The sequence below is a fragment of the Pteropus alecto genome, unplaced genomic scaffold (genome assembly GCF_000325575.1).
Source record: "Pteropus alecto unplaced genomic scaffold, ASM32557v1 scaffold3, whole genome shotgun sequence".
NCBI classification, from domain to species: domain Eukaryota; kingdom Metazoa; phylum Chordata; class Mammalia; order Chiroptera; family Pteropodidae; genus Pteropus; species Pteropus alecto.
In genome coordinates this window covers 1197730-1212609 of record NW_006442484.1, presented here as the reverse complement: position 1 = coordinate 1212609, position 14880 = coordinate 1197730, and the positions used below count along the sequence as shown (strand labels likewise).

Here is a 14880-nt window from a genome sequence, read left to right as displayed (position 1 = left end):
AAGGCCCAGCAGCCGAAGGCACCCTCTCTTCTCTCTTCCGGAAGCCTTCTTAACCACCAAGAACGTCTCTACTCTGTCCCCTTCTTCCATGACCCAAGGCACCCAATGCTGCCATGCTCCAAGCCCCTTCCAGAATGCTTTCAGAGCCCTCCCCGAACTCCACCTCCCCACATCATAAAGGCCCAGCAGTCCCACTGGGTGTCTGGGAAGGAGGCCTATTCAGAGCATTTCCCTCGGGGCCATGAAAAGTCCAGGTGAGGCAACCCTTGGTTGACCTCACAGAATACAAGGACCTTGTCAGTTTACGATCCTTTGTTTATTTATTTTTATTTTTTAGTTTTTACACCTACAGCACCTGGTCTTCCTAGGTGGTCTCCCATCTAAGTACTAACCGGGCCTGACCCTGCTTAGCTTACGAGATCAGTCGGAATCGGGGTTGTTCAGGGTAGCATGGTCGTAGACCACAATTTACAATGGAACCTTGAAAACACAAAGGATGCCTCAGCCCTGGGAAGGCATCCGAATGCCCTGTGGAACTTTCCAAACACAGATTTGGTATTTCCACTCCATGTCAGAGTAAATAGAATGCCTGGGCATTCTGGGTGGGGCTGAGGACGTGCAGTTTTCAACCTTTTGTTTAAAAGATTCTGATGCCTGCCAAGGCTGAGAACCAGGGCTGGGAGGCAATGTCCCAGAGGTACTATGGAGCTCCAAGTTCACTAAATCACAAGGCGTAAAAAAATTAAAACGAGAGTAAAAACATACCAAGAAATACATGTATCTGAAATTGAGCGATGCTCGTGATCACGCCCTATTCACCCATCTTCCGGGCTCCCTCACCCCTCCCGCAGCCCATGGGGTCATCCAGTCCAGCTTTCCAGTTTGGACAAGGAAAAGGGGCGAAGAGAATGGAGGAAGGAGAGGCATGGCTGATGCTCGTCAAAGCCACCTGCACTTGCACCTCTCTACACATTTCTCCTCCCCAGAGACGGGCAATAAATGGCTATAAATAAGTAGCAGCTATTAATAATTTCCTTCCCAATTAGGGTAATGTTTAATCTCTTCTCAACAGGAAGTGGCTGTGGACAAAGGATTTCTAATTTATTATAGTCATCAGTGCCTTAGTGTTCGTTTTCCTAAAAAATTATTTTCATTTCACTTTTATTAAGAAAGTGCAGATTCTCGAATTTCTTGGCAAACCTAAACTCAATCAATATTTTTTTTGTACTATTGTTCCCCAGCCTCTAAGTCTTCAAAAACCCAGCAAATCATGGTCCTGTCTATTAAGGGCCTTAATTACTCTGCTAATAGGCATTTGATGTTTAAGGATGTGATCCTGAATAAGCACAAAGAAGTTATCGACCTCAAATGTAATTTTCATCAAGTTACTCCCTGAACCTGGCCGTGGCCCCCATCATGTCTCCGATTAAATTAAAGCCAGATTTCCCACGGAGGCTCTCCACCATCAGACCTCTCCTGCCTAAAAGCCTTCTTCCCCGACTCCCTTGCCCCAGTGGATCGCTTCCTTTTCCTCTTCCTGGAATCCTCTTCTCTTCCCCGTGTTATCTCGCGAGCTCTCGTTCGTCCTTTGAGATGGAGACCTACAGCCCCCTTTTCTCTCTAGGAAGCCTTCCATACCCACTCTAGCAGGATTGTGTCACCCTCCTCTGAGCCTGCCTTTACCCGAGTTCGGACATATTGTCCTGGAAACTCTGTACCTCCACACCCCAGATTTTGAACTCAAGTGCCAGGAATGGGTCCTGGTTATCCCTGTAACCCCAATATGTTGCACACATCTGGCCCATGGTAGGTGGTCAATAAAGGCTACAATAAATGCCACAATGAATGGCTGAAATTGAATGAACACGTAAATAAAACAAGCCCACTTGCAACCCACTTACACCACACTCACTCTCTCCTCCATCTTTCTCAACTTTCTTACGGCCTGAAATAACCTGAAACCACATACCTACTGTGAGGGCAGGGGTGGCGTCTGTTCCATTCCCTGTTGCACCTCCAGCAGCTAGAACCATGCCTGAATGCTCAATAGACATCTGTGGACTATGTGGATCGACCGTCAAACTTTCCGCTCAGAATTCATCTCCTCTTCCCAGCTCTTTCCAATCCCCACAGTCCTGTCCCCATCAGCCCCCCTCCTCCTGCTTCCACATCCCAATGGTGTGACTAAGTCAAACATGACTGAAGAAGCAAGAGGCCTGGGTAAATCAGGCACTCAGGAGCTTTCTGTTCAAACACAGAAATGATCCAAGAATACATCAGGGTACCCCTGAAGCAAGATCGAGCGGGGTGCCAGAAGGAAAAGACACCTTCTGTAAGTCTCTATTTGTCACACCATCCTGCCTCAATCAGGAATTTTGGTGCAAATATATTGGTTTGGAGCTTAGGTAAGTTCTTCCCAATGTGATGTAAATCAGAAATTGTACTTATTTTTCCCCAAGGAACAAAAAAAAAGAAAGAGAGAGAGAGAGGGAGAGAAGGAGAGAGAGAAAGAGAGAGAAGGAAGGAAGGAAGAAAAGAAAGAAAGAAAGAAAGAAAGAAAGAAAGAAAGAAAGAAAGAAAGAAAGAAAGAAAGAAAGAAAGAAAGAAAGAAAGAAAGAAAGAAAGAAAGAAAGAAAGAAAGAAAGAAAGAAAGAAAGAAAGAAAGAAAGAAAGAAAGAAAGAAAGAAAGAAAGAAAGAAAGAAAGAAAGAAAGAAAGAAAGAAAGAAAGAAAGAAAGAAAGAAAGAAAGAAAGAAAGAAAGAAAGAAAGAAAGAAAGAAAGAAAGAAAGAAAGAAAGAAAGAAAAAGAAAGAAAGGAAGGAAAAGTCAGAAGTGGAAAAGTCAGAAGTGGAAACTTTTGCATAACTATTATTATTATTAATCAGGTAACTATTTGAATAGTCAGAAGAACAGCGTATTCTGCTCTGTTAAACGTTGCGGTTGATAGAGAATTGCTGTTTCCTTCACTCATCCACCCCTAAGTTTTCAAGAATTAGAACATACTGCGATACACTTTGTATTAAAGTCTATTGAACAGGATCCAACCTTTCTTTGGTGGTTTCTGGATCTATGTGTCTCAGGATCTCCATGAGCAGCAATATCTTTTAATGAAAGTTACGGGAGGACTGCGGTGAAGAACCCATACGGAAGAATGCCGTGAGCGCTGGCTGGGCACACACTGCGCCTGCACACATGCCGGGTCAGTCTGTGCCTCAGTGCCCACCCGTCGTGATGTTATGTCAACACACTCCAGTGACTCCTCGTAACTGGCCTGCTTGTTAATAAAACCAGCCTCTGGTCCACCCCTCCAGCTCTCCCACTGCCAAACTCTATCTCCTTATAAATTCCAGTGGGAACACAATTGTTTTACTTGATCTTAGTCTTTTAATTCTCTTCTCCCTCTATTTTTCTGAAGGTTAGAGCTATAAAGGACTTTGAGCACACCCAATAGCCATCGCTTTTAGAAAAAAAAAAAATGCTTGGAAGGCCATTGCACCATAGGATAAAATGGCAATAAAAAGCTTATGCTTGGAGCTTAAGTTATTCCTTTTAAAGGCACCTGCATTTTGAACGCTCTATTAGGACACAGGTGAAAAGCTGGTCTGACCACCTGCGTCCAGAGAGACAGGTGAAAAACCTGGAAGGTCGATCTCATCGTATCTTGTAGTTAGGCCTGGAGTCCAGGATAGATGTGTTACAACATGGCTGTCAGGATATTTCTAATAATAACATCAACGACAATAACAGTAATGGCTACCACTTCATGAGGTGGGTGTTGTTATCCCCATTTACAGATGAGAAAACTGAAGCTCAGACAGGTTGCCCACGGCCGGGAAGGAAAGCGAGTAAGTAAGTTGTGGTGTGACGCCAAGGTCAGTTCCCTTAGCTGCTCTGCTCATCTGAGGTCACTTGCAGCCCTGTTCTGTCCGTGCACGTGTGCGTGCACATGCGTCCCAGTGTTAGAGGACATTGGTGATTATGTTGGCTGCCCAGCATCCCTGCACTCAGGAAATGCTCCGTCTTATGGACGGAGGTGGAAGGAGGCAGAGCACAGAACGTCCTGGTGAAGAAGCAGAAATCACTGACTGCTCCCTTTCCCCGCCAACCCTGCCATTAGGGCTCAAGTGTGTGGCCTGGGCTCAGGCCCCCCAGAGTCTGACTCAGGGAGTGAGAGGGTGATGGTGAGAAGCAAAGCCCACAAGAAGCCATTCTGGTGGCAGCCGCGGAGGCATCTGCGCTGTGGGGCAGACCCGGCAGGGCCTGTGGGCGGTCAGTGGTCACCTGGGGTCCTGGCTACAGTCTTGGCTTCCTTCCATCCTGTCTGCAGCCTTCCACGAGCTCTGTGAGCCTGGATGGCGACTAAAGGCTGACGATACACCAACCAAGGGCAACATCTCAGAACCAAGAACGTCAGTGCCCAAGTATGGACACAGGCACCTGGGATGGTGGGAGCTGACCAGCCCACGAGCCTCGGCAGCCTCCGCCGTGGGACTCCTTAACTCCACATGTGGGGACAGTGCTGGACAACCTTTCCAAGTAGAACAGCCCCTTTTAATATCTATATTAGTTTGCTGGGGCTGCCCTAACAAAATACCGTCGACGGGCAACTAAAACAGTGGATATTCATTTTCTCACAGTCCAGGAGGCGGGAAGCCTAGGATCCGAGTACCACCGGGTTCGTTTCTCCCCAGGCCCCTCTCCTTGGCCCGAGGATGGTTGTCTCCTGCGCGCGTCCTCACATGGCCTTCCCTGTGTGCGTGTCTGTGTCTTAACCTCCTCTCAGGGCACCAGTCCCATCGGATTAGGGCCCACCCTGATGGCATCATTTTAACTTAATCACCTCTTTAAAAGCTCTATCTCCGGTCGCATTCTGAGGCATTGGGGGTTATGGCTTCAACATATGGATGTGCAGGGGTGGGGACACAATTCAGCCTATACTCGTGTCAGATCATTTCGTTTGTCCTCATTATACTTTAGTGTATGTTAAATGTTAATACATGTGAAGCGAGGATTTATTAAACGAGGATATACGAATAAAATACTGACATTGGAATGTCATTTATCACAAGCCTCACATGTATGAGAAACTTGGACTTGAGGAAGTGGGAGGCCCACACTTGGCGCAGAGCCTGGTTCCACCCCTCCGATGCTCCCAATGCTCCCTGGTTCCCCACGTCTGGGACCCAGTGGCTGGGACCTGGCGGCTGGATGCTGCTCCAAAGTCTGAGCTGGCTGCAGCCACCAGGGATGCATCTGAGAGAGGAGAAGCACCTCCTCCCAGCCTGGCTGTCTGGCCATCCCGTGTGTCCCCGTGTGTCCCGGCTCCTCACATATTACTTGGAGTCCGGGGTTTGTGGGCTTGGACTCCAAGCTTATGGCCTGAGGCCTTCTCATGCTGGGGGAGGGGAGAGGGGCTGAGGTCACTCTAAGGTCGGCAGCTGCTTGGAGCCAGATTCTGCCTCCCCTCCCCTGTAGAGACCACGTGGCAGACAGAGGCACTGGCTTGTCAGTGATCTGGCCCTTCAGCCACCTGAGCTGTTTGCCTGCTACCTGAGCCCATGTTTAAACACAGATAAATACCGAAAGGGTGTTGCTTTAAATTTGGCAATACAATGAATGAGTTTAAAAAAAGAAAGAGCTGGTAAACGTCCCTGATGACTCGTCCCTGATGACTCGTCCTTGGCTGAATCAACCCATTTCCCTGAGGCTTCTTTCTTCTTAGTGTTAAATGTGTTAGGTCCAGGAGGGCCCTTTCCCCACCCCCATGCCCAGCGTGGGAACCAGACTTCTCCCTTAGCTTTGTGTGGAACGGGACCTTGCATCTGGGTTGGCAACGCTACAAGCTTACTTCTCACTTCACTGGACTCTCCTCCCTCCCCCCCCAATTTACCCGCCCAAAATCTTCCCACCAGAAAAGCCCACCTCAAGTACGTTTCAGGTCCTCTTGCATTCGGGGCCGACGCAGTCTTCAGCTCAGCCCGGCTGTCACTCTGCTACCATAAACCTCATTTGACCCCTTCAGCTTTGTGAGTTCCTTTTTCGGTGAACCTGACAAAATGCAATTCACAAAACCTCTGGTCCAAGCTTGGATGGTAGGCATCATCTTTTCCCCCCAGAAAAATCACTTATGTGAGAAATACCGACCCCCATCCTCCTGGGAATTCTAAGGCTCTTGGCAGCACCGACCCCCCCCTCTTCGCCCCCCGCTCTATCTTTCTGCAAATCCACTGGCCTCCGCAGAGGGTTCTTCTACAAGGACATCAGATGTGCCACCTCTCAAGAAGCTTCCCCTGCTCAGGGGCTGCATCAGGTTGGGAAATGAGACCTGAGCCTGAATTGAGAAGAGCTGCGTTCAGCCTCACTGGAGGCCGGCTGACTGTGGGACCTTGGCCAAGTCCATGCAGGCTCTCTCCCCCGGCTCTAAAATAGCTGTGACAGGATTCGCCCGGTCCTATAAGGAAGCTCTGAGAAGAAGCGGGCAAGATACTTCATGGGAAAGCAACCAGGGACAGCATCGCGTTCTTCCAGTGTTGGCAGCCTCCCTGCTCCCCTGCCATGCTCCTGCCTCCAAGGCCCTGACTGTCCTACAAGGCTCGTCTTAGCCTGGGGGTTGAGGGTTGCAGCGGAGAGGGCTGGTGGCCTGGGCTGCCTGCAGAGATGAGCCTGGCTCAGCTCTGCTGTGGGAAGAAGGGTCTATGAGTGCAGAGCTGGCCTGACCTGCAGGCACAGCTGCAGGACACTTTCTTCCTAGAGTTGGAGGGGTGCAGGCAGGACCCCTGCCCCGATGTGTTATGATCCAGAGGGGTTTGAGCTGTGAGGGGAAGGAGAGGGTGCCCTAAGAGGGCCCAAAATGGAATTAAGAGTCCAGCTTGGTGTCATCCTCTGGGTTTATGTGTATTAATTGATACATGCCAAAGCTGTGGGGTGAGTTTTGTTGAAATGAGAGTTGAGAGGAGAATTGTTTTTGAGCCCCAGTAGAGAGAAAGATGCAAGAGTGTCTATTTTTGATCTGGGGTAAGGCTGGGGGCAGCGGGTAAGATATGGATGGCAATGGGTTTCTTAGTCCGTTTGGGCTGCTATAACCAACTACCACAGACTGGGTGGCTTAAAAATCATGGAAATTTATTTCTCACAGTTCTGCAGGCTGGAAGTTCAAGACGGGGGTGACAGCATGTTGGGTGTGGGCTCTCTTCGGGGTTGAAGACTTCTTGCTGTGTCCTCACATGGTGGAAGGGGTGAGGGAGCTCTGTGGGGTTTCCTTCATAAGGGCACTAACCACAATCATGAGGCTCCACCCTCATGACCTAATGACCTCTCAACAGCCTCACCTCCTAATGCCACCGCATTGGGCATTAGGATTCCAACATGTGAATTTGGAGGGGCACACAAACATTCAGGCCACAGCAATGGGTGACACAGATCTGATCATAAAATCATGTCACTCCATTCTGTGCAAGGACTGTGCTACCTTAGTGCATCCTGGGCTCAGGCTACCAATTGATAGCCCTTTGCACATAACTGTCACCTTCAATTAGCAAGCTCCCTTCTCCCTCAGATTTTAGTCAAGGCTTTCCTCAGGTGTAACCTCCTTCATGAAGCCTTTCTGGATCCCCTCAGGGGTGAACCTCCATGAACAACCCCACCCCCACACACCAGGCTCCATCATCTGAGAGACCAAGCACAGAGTCTGAGGACTCAAGCTTGGATTTCAACTAACAGTATGATTTTTGCAAAAGTTACTTCTTCTTTTTGAATGTCAGGATAAGAGTTCTTCCCAGACCTGCCTCTCAAGGTTGTTAGTTGTGAGGCTCAAATGGATAGTAAGCACGGAAAAGCTTTGCCAGCTATGATGCCTCAGGCAATTGTCAAGTTTTATTATGACCAGACATATGTTCTGTGAGGGCTCAGGGACACACAGGTCTTGGCTGACCTTTGCATTCCTCAGAATACCGAGCTCAAAATAACTAACCTGCTCAAAATCCTGGGCATCTTGTTTGGTCCCCACGGCCTACAATCAACAAGTGCTAAGTCTTCCCTCTAGAGTCCAGAGCCCCAGAGGTCAATGAGCCCCAGCAGGCGAGCACCTGTACACCTGGTGTGATGGGCTGAATGATGTCACCCAAAGTCATATGTTGAAGTCCCAAGCCCTAGGACCTCAGGATGTGGCCTTGTTTGGAAGCAGGGTCCTTGTAGATGTCACTAGTAAAGATGAGGTCACGCTGGAGTCGCACGAACCCCCACTCCAATGCAACTGGTGTCCTTAGAAACAGGAAAAATTTGGACTCGAATATACACACAGGGAGAACACCATGTGACAAGGAAGGCAGAGAACGGGGTGATGCATCTACAAGCCAAGGAACACCGAAGATGGCCAGCAAAACACCAGCGGACGAGAGAAAAGCGTGAGGCAAATCCTCCCTCACACCCCCCAGAAGGAACCGATCCTGCCGACACCACCATCTTGGGCATCCAGCCTCTAGAACTGTGAGACAATCAATTTCTGTGGTTTCTGCCACTCAGTTAGTTTGTGGTACTTTGTTACACAGCCCTAGCTGTGTCATATACCTGCCCCAGGATTCGCCATATTTGCCAGATAAGAAACTAGTGGCTGGGAGAGGGGAACCCTGGGAAATACTTTTCCAGGCTGTTCTTTTAGGAGTGTGAGCTTGCCGGAAGATCTGCCTACACAACCGCACGGGTCCATGGCTTGTATGTCTGTGTAGGGGATGGCGGGTATGTGTGTGTGTCTGTCTGTGTATATGATGGTGGTGTGTGTGTGTATGTGTGCGTGTGCGTGTGTGTGTGTTTGAGGGAGTGTGAGTAGGATCAGAAGCAGGGAGGCGGGCCCTGTAGCCAGACCAAGCTCAGAGACAAAAGGCTTCTCCTCAAGCCACTTCTCTGCCACCCCATCTTCTACCTGGGGCCCATTAAGCCAAACTAGTTTTATTTACCTTCCCATCAGCCCAGAGCAGAGAACTGAGGAGAGAGGAGATGAAATATGAATCCTTCCTAAGTTTCTCTCATTTCCTTTTCCTCTCTTCCTGCCTCTGGAATCCAGTGCCAAATGACAACCTTGAGAACTGAGGGGAGCTGACACTTTCTTAGCAAGCAGGTCAGTTCCACGCCATGGAGCAAAAAATAGACATCTGTCTTTTTCGTTGGTTTTGAAAATAAAGTTGGCCAGACAAGAATATGAAAAGAAAAAAGTAAAACCGGAAGATTATACAGACCCTTCCACTCTATGCCCCTTCCCCTCCCCCCATTAATAACTCCACATGTGAAGTCCCGTGTGGGACCCCCGCCAGGCCCGTAGCGGAGGTCTGGAGATGAGAACAGGATTTACACGAAAACGAGGCGAGCACACGTTGGGGATCTGAGTGGCACTAGCCACCGTGTCCTTTGACGTTGGGATCTGAGCCCAGCACAGACCCCACAGGTGAGGAAAAGGTGAAAAACCAGGCCTGGAGGGTGATTCCTGAACAGACAGCCAGGCTCTCCCCAGAAGTCCTAGGCAAGGGCCCGCGAAAATTATGCAGCCTCATGTGCCGACCTGGGGCCGCTCATGCACCCGCATATTTTGGGCCTTCCCTCAGCTTATGGGATCTGTTTGCATAGAATGACCTGGTGCCTCTGGGCCAGGCACGCCTTTGTTTTTGAAAACATCATTTCCTGTAATAACTGTGAAGAACTAAACACCAAAAATGGAATGCATCCAGGCGCCAGAAACACTCTGCTGCCACATTCCCCCATCCAAGATGATTCTCGTCAGGCGTTACTGTCTCCTCCACCTCTTCCTGAGGCAGGCGCCCAGTCTCGCATGTGCTTTGGGCCAGGCCTCCACTTCCGGCACGGATGGCGTTCTTCAAAGGACAGCTCACCAGGAAGGGCAGTGCGTGCTGTGGTCATCCAAGGCAACCGTGGGATGAAAATGCTGTCATGTGAGAGAGGGCTCCTAGGTACGTGTTCCCACCGGCTCCCTGACAGCGACCGAGGCGCGCTTCTCCTGGGGGGTTTATACTCACAGAAGAGGAGAGGAAACAGACAAGATCACACCACCAGACTGAGGGAGCTTTCACCCCGCTTTCTTCCTGTCACCCTAGAACGCCGAGTGTAAACAACGCGCTGACTTAGATAACTCCATCCAGTTTGTTGCGCACAAATGAGTTATTGTGGATTTCGTGTGAGATGTTATGGGTTCATGGTCATGTGTCTGAATATAAACTGGGATGCCTCTTCTTCACCCTTAAGAGACAATGGACTGTTCTTTGGGCATCAAAGAGCTTCAAGAGCCAGCTCGCAGCACACTGGGAGCGTAAGGGGGCGGAGCACAGAGGGGAGAAGGAGGGGTACCTGGGACAAGAGCAAACCCAAAGGGACCAGCAGGCCCACTGCAGCCGAGTAGGGAGCTGCCAGGAGATGTGGATGAGGAGAGAACAGACCCCCCAGATTAACTCTTCAGCCAGCAGGGCCAGGCGAGAGGCAGCACAGAATAGGGACTCGATTCATATCGGGTCCAGGAACCACAGGGACTGTTCCTAAAGTGTCCAGAGCTGTCCTCTGCCACCATGACTGCCCCCAGAGGTTCCAGTCAACTGCGTCTCAGTGTCCTCACAGCCCAGGTCACTACAGTGGCTATGGAAGACCTGCCTGAATGAGTAGCCATGGCCCAAAGGAAGAAGTCACTGAAGGGACCACAGTGGGTGACTTACTGGCTGCTCTCAGAGCCTCCAGCCACAGCCATAAAGACAAGAGAGCAAGCAGCGAGCTGGCTCAGGCTGCCCCAGTGTTGACTCAGGAGGGTTATTGCATTTAATAAACCAAGTGATCAAACATTACCCAGGAGATTGCTGGCGGGAATAAAAAATGGTGCAGCCACTATGAAAACCAGTTTGGCAGTTAAATGTAGAATCACCACGTGACCATGAATTCCACCGCTAGGTGTACACCCAAAAGAACTGAAAGGAAGTGTCCGAGCAAAAATCTATACAGGAGAGTTCATAATAGCACTATTCGCAAGAGCCAAAAGATGACAATGACCCCAAAGTCCATCAACGAATGGATAGGTAAACAAAAAATGGCTTGTCCATACAATGGAACATTTCGGCCATAAAAAAAGAAGGAAATGCTGCTCTTTTTCGAGGCGGTCGACTGTTTCAGGATGAAGCTGAACATCTCTTTCCCAGCCACTGGCTGCCAGGAGCTCATTAAAATGGAGGGTGAACGAAAACTTCATACCTTTTATGAGAAGCGTATGGCCACAGAAGTTGCCGCCGACGCTCTGGGTGAAGAGCGGAAGGGTTATGCGGTTCAAATCAGTGGTGGAAATGACAAACGAGGTTTCCCCAAGAAGCAGGGTGTCTTGACCCACAGCCCTGTCCACCTGCTACTGAGTAAGGGGCACATCTGTTCAGGGTTGTCTTTTATGAGAAGCGTATGGCCACAGAAGTTGCTGCCGACGCTCTGGGTGAAGAGCGGAAGGGTTATGTGGTTCAAATCAGTGGTGGAAATGACAAACGAGGTTCCGCGACCACCAGCTACTGAGTAAGGGGCATATCTGTTCAGGGTTGCATTGTGGATGCCAATCTGAGTGTTCTCAACTTGGTCATTATGAAAAAAGGAGAGAAAGATATTCCTGGTCTCACTGATACTACTGTGCCTCGTCACCTGGGGCCCAAAAGAGTTAGCAGCCATCGCAAACTTTTCAATCTCTCTAAAGAAGATGATGTCCGCCAATAAGTTATGAGAAAGCCCCTAAACAAAGAAGCTAAGATTTTGTCAGAGTAACAAATAAATAACACCAGACATCAAAAAAAGAAGAAAAAAAGAAAAAAAAAAGGAATGAAATGCTGACACATTCTACAACATTGTTGAACCTTGAAAAATTATGCTAAATGAAAGGAGACAGACACAAAAAGCCGCATGTATTGTATAATTCCATTTACATGAAATGTCCAAAATAAGCAAATCCACAGTGACAGAAAACAGATTTGTGTTTGCCGGGAGTCGTGGAGGGGCGAAAATGGTGAGTTGCTGTTTGATGGGTATGAGGCTTCGGTTTGAGGCGATGAAAAATTCTGGATCTAGAATTTACTTAATGCCACTGTATTGGACGCTGAAATGGTTAAAATGATAAACTTCATGCTGTGTGTATTTTACCACAACTGGGGGAAAAAAAAAAAGTTATCTAGCAATTTTCTGAATTTACAAATCCAATTTCTCAAAAAGAAACTTGATCTACAACAATCAAAATTTACAGTTCTAAGCTTTGAGTCATTCTCCGATGTCAGATTCGCCTCAGGTGGAAACGTCACATTTTCAGGATTTGTGCTGGAGAGACTGATGCTGAAGTAAAGGGACAGTCCTCGTGGACCGTGTCCGAATTGCCGTCCAGGGAACCCCTTAGCTTGCCGGGCACGAGTCCCCAAATGTGCCCTCATCCTCACATCTACAGTATGAGAGAGACGGGACTGCAGATCTTTCCTTCCTACAGAACAAGAAGCCGAGACTCGTGGGGATGAGGGGCACTGATTTGTCGTAGGTCGCCCACCCTCGGCTCAATAAATGCAATTACCACCCTGGACAATGAGATCCCTTCAGGTGCCTCAAAGACCGAGAAGGTAAGTAATGAAATCCTGTATGTGAAATACCGTGAGCACTTAGGGAAAATAATTATGAAATGCAAGACAATTGGCATACAGCAATGCTTGATCTTTGTAGAATAAAGCTCTTTGCACTGAAATGACATAAAAATTCAAACATTTTCCATTTCCTCCAACCCCCGGTGAGGCTGCCGCTCTGGGGTTGGGACCCCTGGACCCTCACGCCACCACTCACCTGCCGTGTGACCTTTGGCATGCCACCTTTCCTCTCTGGGCCCCGGTTTCCTTTTTGGTCCTGTAGAAGAACTAGGTTGGTGTCCCACAGGTCCCATCCTACTGGAACATTCTAGCAACTTTGAAAAGTTGTAGCTCATCCTTTCTTTCAAATGTTTGAGATTTTAAGTTCATGTCAAACTGCTGTTTAATCAGACTTTTTAATTCTTCCATCAGCTGGCGATAGGATGCCAGGAGAAAAATGATTCTACTCAAGAGTAAAACCACAATGATTCATGACTTGTTAAACCTAAATTTAACAAGGGAGGGGAGGCGATACAGGAAAATAGGGAAATTTACTGATTCTTGGAATGAGCTTCGACTCAAAACTGCTTTGTTCACAGTAACATCATTCATCGTGACGAGCTGCCGTATTTTTCATGAGAGTATAAGACGTGACTCCTCAGATATTCAGATGATCGTAGCATACTGGAGTCCCATCCCGTCAATAGAAAGGGAATAAAATCTACCTTCCGAGAGGCCAAGAGTGGGTCTCAAGAGAGGGCTACAGAGGGGTACACTGTTCTGGGAGCAGTTTCTGGGGTTGAGACATTAAGTGCCTGGTATCGGGAAGGTGGGTGCTGAGGGTGCCTCCCAGCCCTCCCCCACAAGCTCAGGCTGACTCACAGTCCACTGGGGTGAAACAGGAAGCAGAGCAGGCAGGCCCCAGGCACCACAGACTTAGACTAGAGAGAGGGCAGTGGGGATTTTCAGAGCTGGCTTAGAGGAAATTTACCAAATGGAACCTGGGAACTCCAAAGAGTTCATGTGCTTTCCCAGAGAAGGGCCTCAAGGCACTTAGGCCAAAAATAGATGAGAGAGAGAGAGAGAGAGAAGCAGGTTCTGGTAATTTATAAAGTCAATACTATGGCTCTCCTCAATTCAAATCCTCCACCTCCTCCCATGTTCTTCAGTGTCTGAGCACGTGTGGCAGAGGGTGGGGGAAGCCCCCCCGAGCTAATCGCATGCACCAAGCAGCTCAGTTGAGCACCTAAAAGGAAGGGAAAGTTAGGCCAACAAGTGTGGCCATCCCTAAAAAAAAAACAAAAACAAAAAAACAAACAAAAAAAAAATGTTGCTTTCTATCATCAAAGGGGTGGGGCTGTTATATTTACAGTCTATTCTGATCCTTGTGACCAGAATTTGTCCCCATGGAATATAGCGAGAGAATTACAAGTGAAAATGGAAGAAGTTATTTTCACCCATAATATTAAAAATTGGCCTAAGCAGCTTAGGTGCCCACCGCTGCCACCACCGCCCACCGATCCTGCCTCGTGACTCTTGTACAGATGTGGCCTCAGTTTTCAAGAACCTCAGAAGATGAAGAATCACTCTGGCCTTCTGAGAGCCCCTTAGCACTTTGGGACAACGTGCGAGAATGGCATTGGTTGACTGAGGAAGTGGTGATGACGGGCAGGAGGCAACTTATGTCGATGGCAAAATGAGGTAATTTCACACAGTTCTGCAAATTGGGGCTGGGGGGCTGTCTTTGAATGTGATTTAGGGCTACCAGGGCAGGAGAGGAAGACCAGGGCACGTCACCATGTAACGGTGGTTAGGCCATGGGCATCTGGGCAGGTGCAGAAATAAATAGACTGGGCTACATTCAAAAACAAGCAGACATACAAATAAAATGACACTGCGAGTGAGAGCCAACAGTCAAAAGAGAAACAAACATTTCAGATTTTTGGATTACTAGTGACAAACTGTAACAATTCTGACTACTATGTTCAAAGAAATAACAAGTTTGAAAATTTTAGCAAAGAATTAGAAACTCTAAAAAGGATCACAGTTGATATACAAAAAAGAACTCGAAAGAAACTAACTTCCAGATGTGAAAAACACATTAGCCAAAATTAAGGACCCAGTAGATGGTTTTAACCACACTTTAAACACAGCTGAAGAGAAAATTTGTGTACCAAAACTAAAGTAGAAGGAATTATCAAGATTAAAAAGAAGAGAGGGAAAAAAATATATACAATGAGTAAACCTAATATACACTTAATCGA

The 14880-nt window shown here is 48.2% G+C and overlaps 1 long non-coding RNA gene and 1 pseudogene across 2 annotated transcripts in view; both read right to left on the bottom strand.

Moving 5' to 3' along the window:
- LOC112470252 overlaps positions 1–14504 on the bottom strand; it is a 24680-nt gene extending 10176 nt beyond the window's left edge. The window contains exons 1-2 of one of the 2 annotated variants that reach the window (XR_003042894.1): positions 12834–14504; positions 5922–6047 (exon numbers count right to left, since the gene is read on the bottom strand). This is a non-coding gene — a long non-coding RNA (uncharacterized LOC112470252). The remainder of the gene's footprint in view (positions 1–5921; positions 6048–12833) is intronic. The other variant, XR_003042893.1, reaches the window with a different exon arrangement.
- On the bottom strand, positions 344–462 carry LOC112470600 (annotated as a pseudogene).
- Positions 14505–14880: the final 376 nt, after the last annotated feature.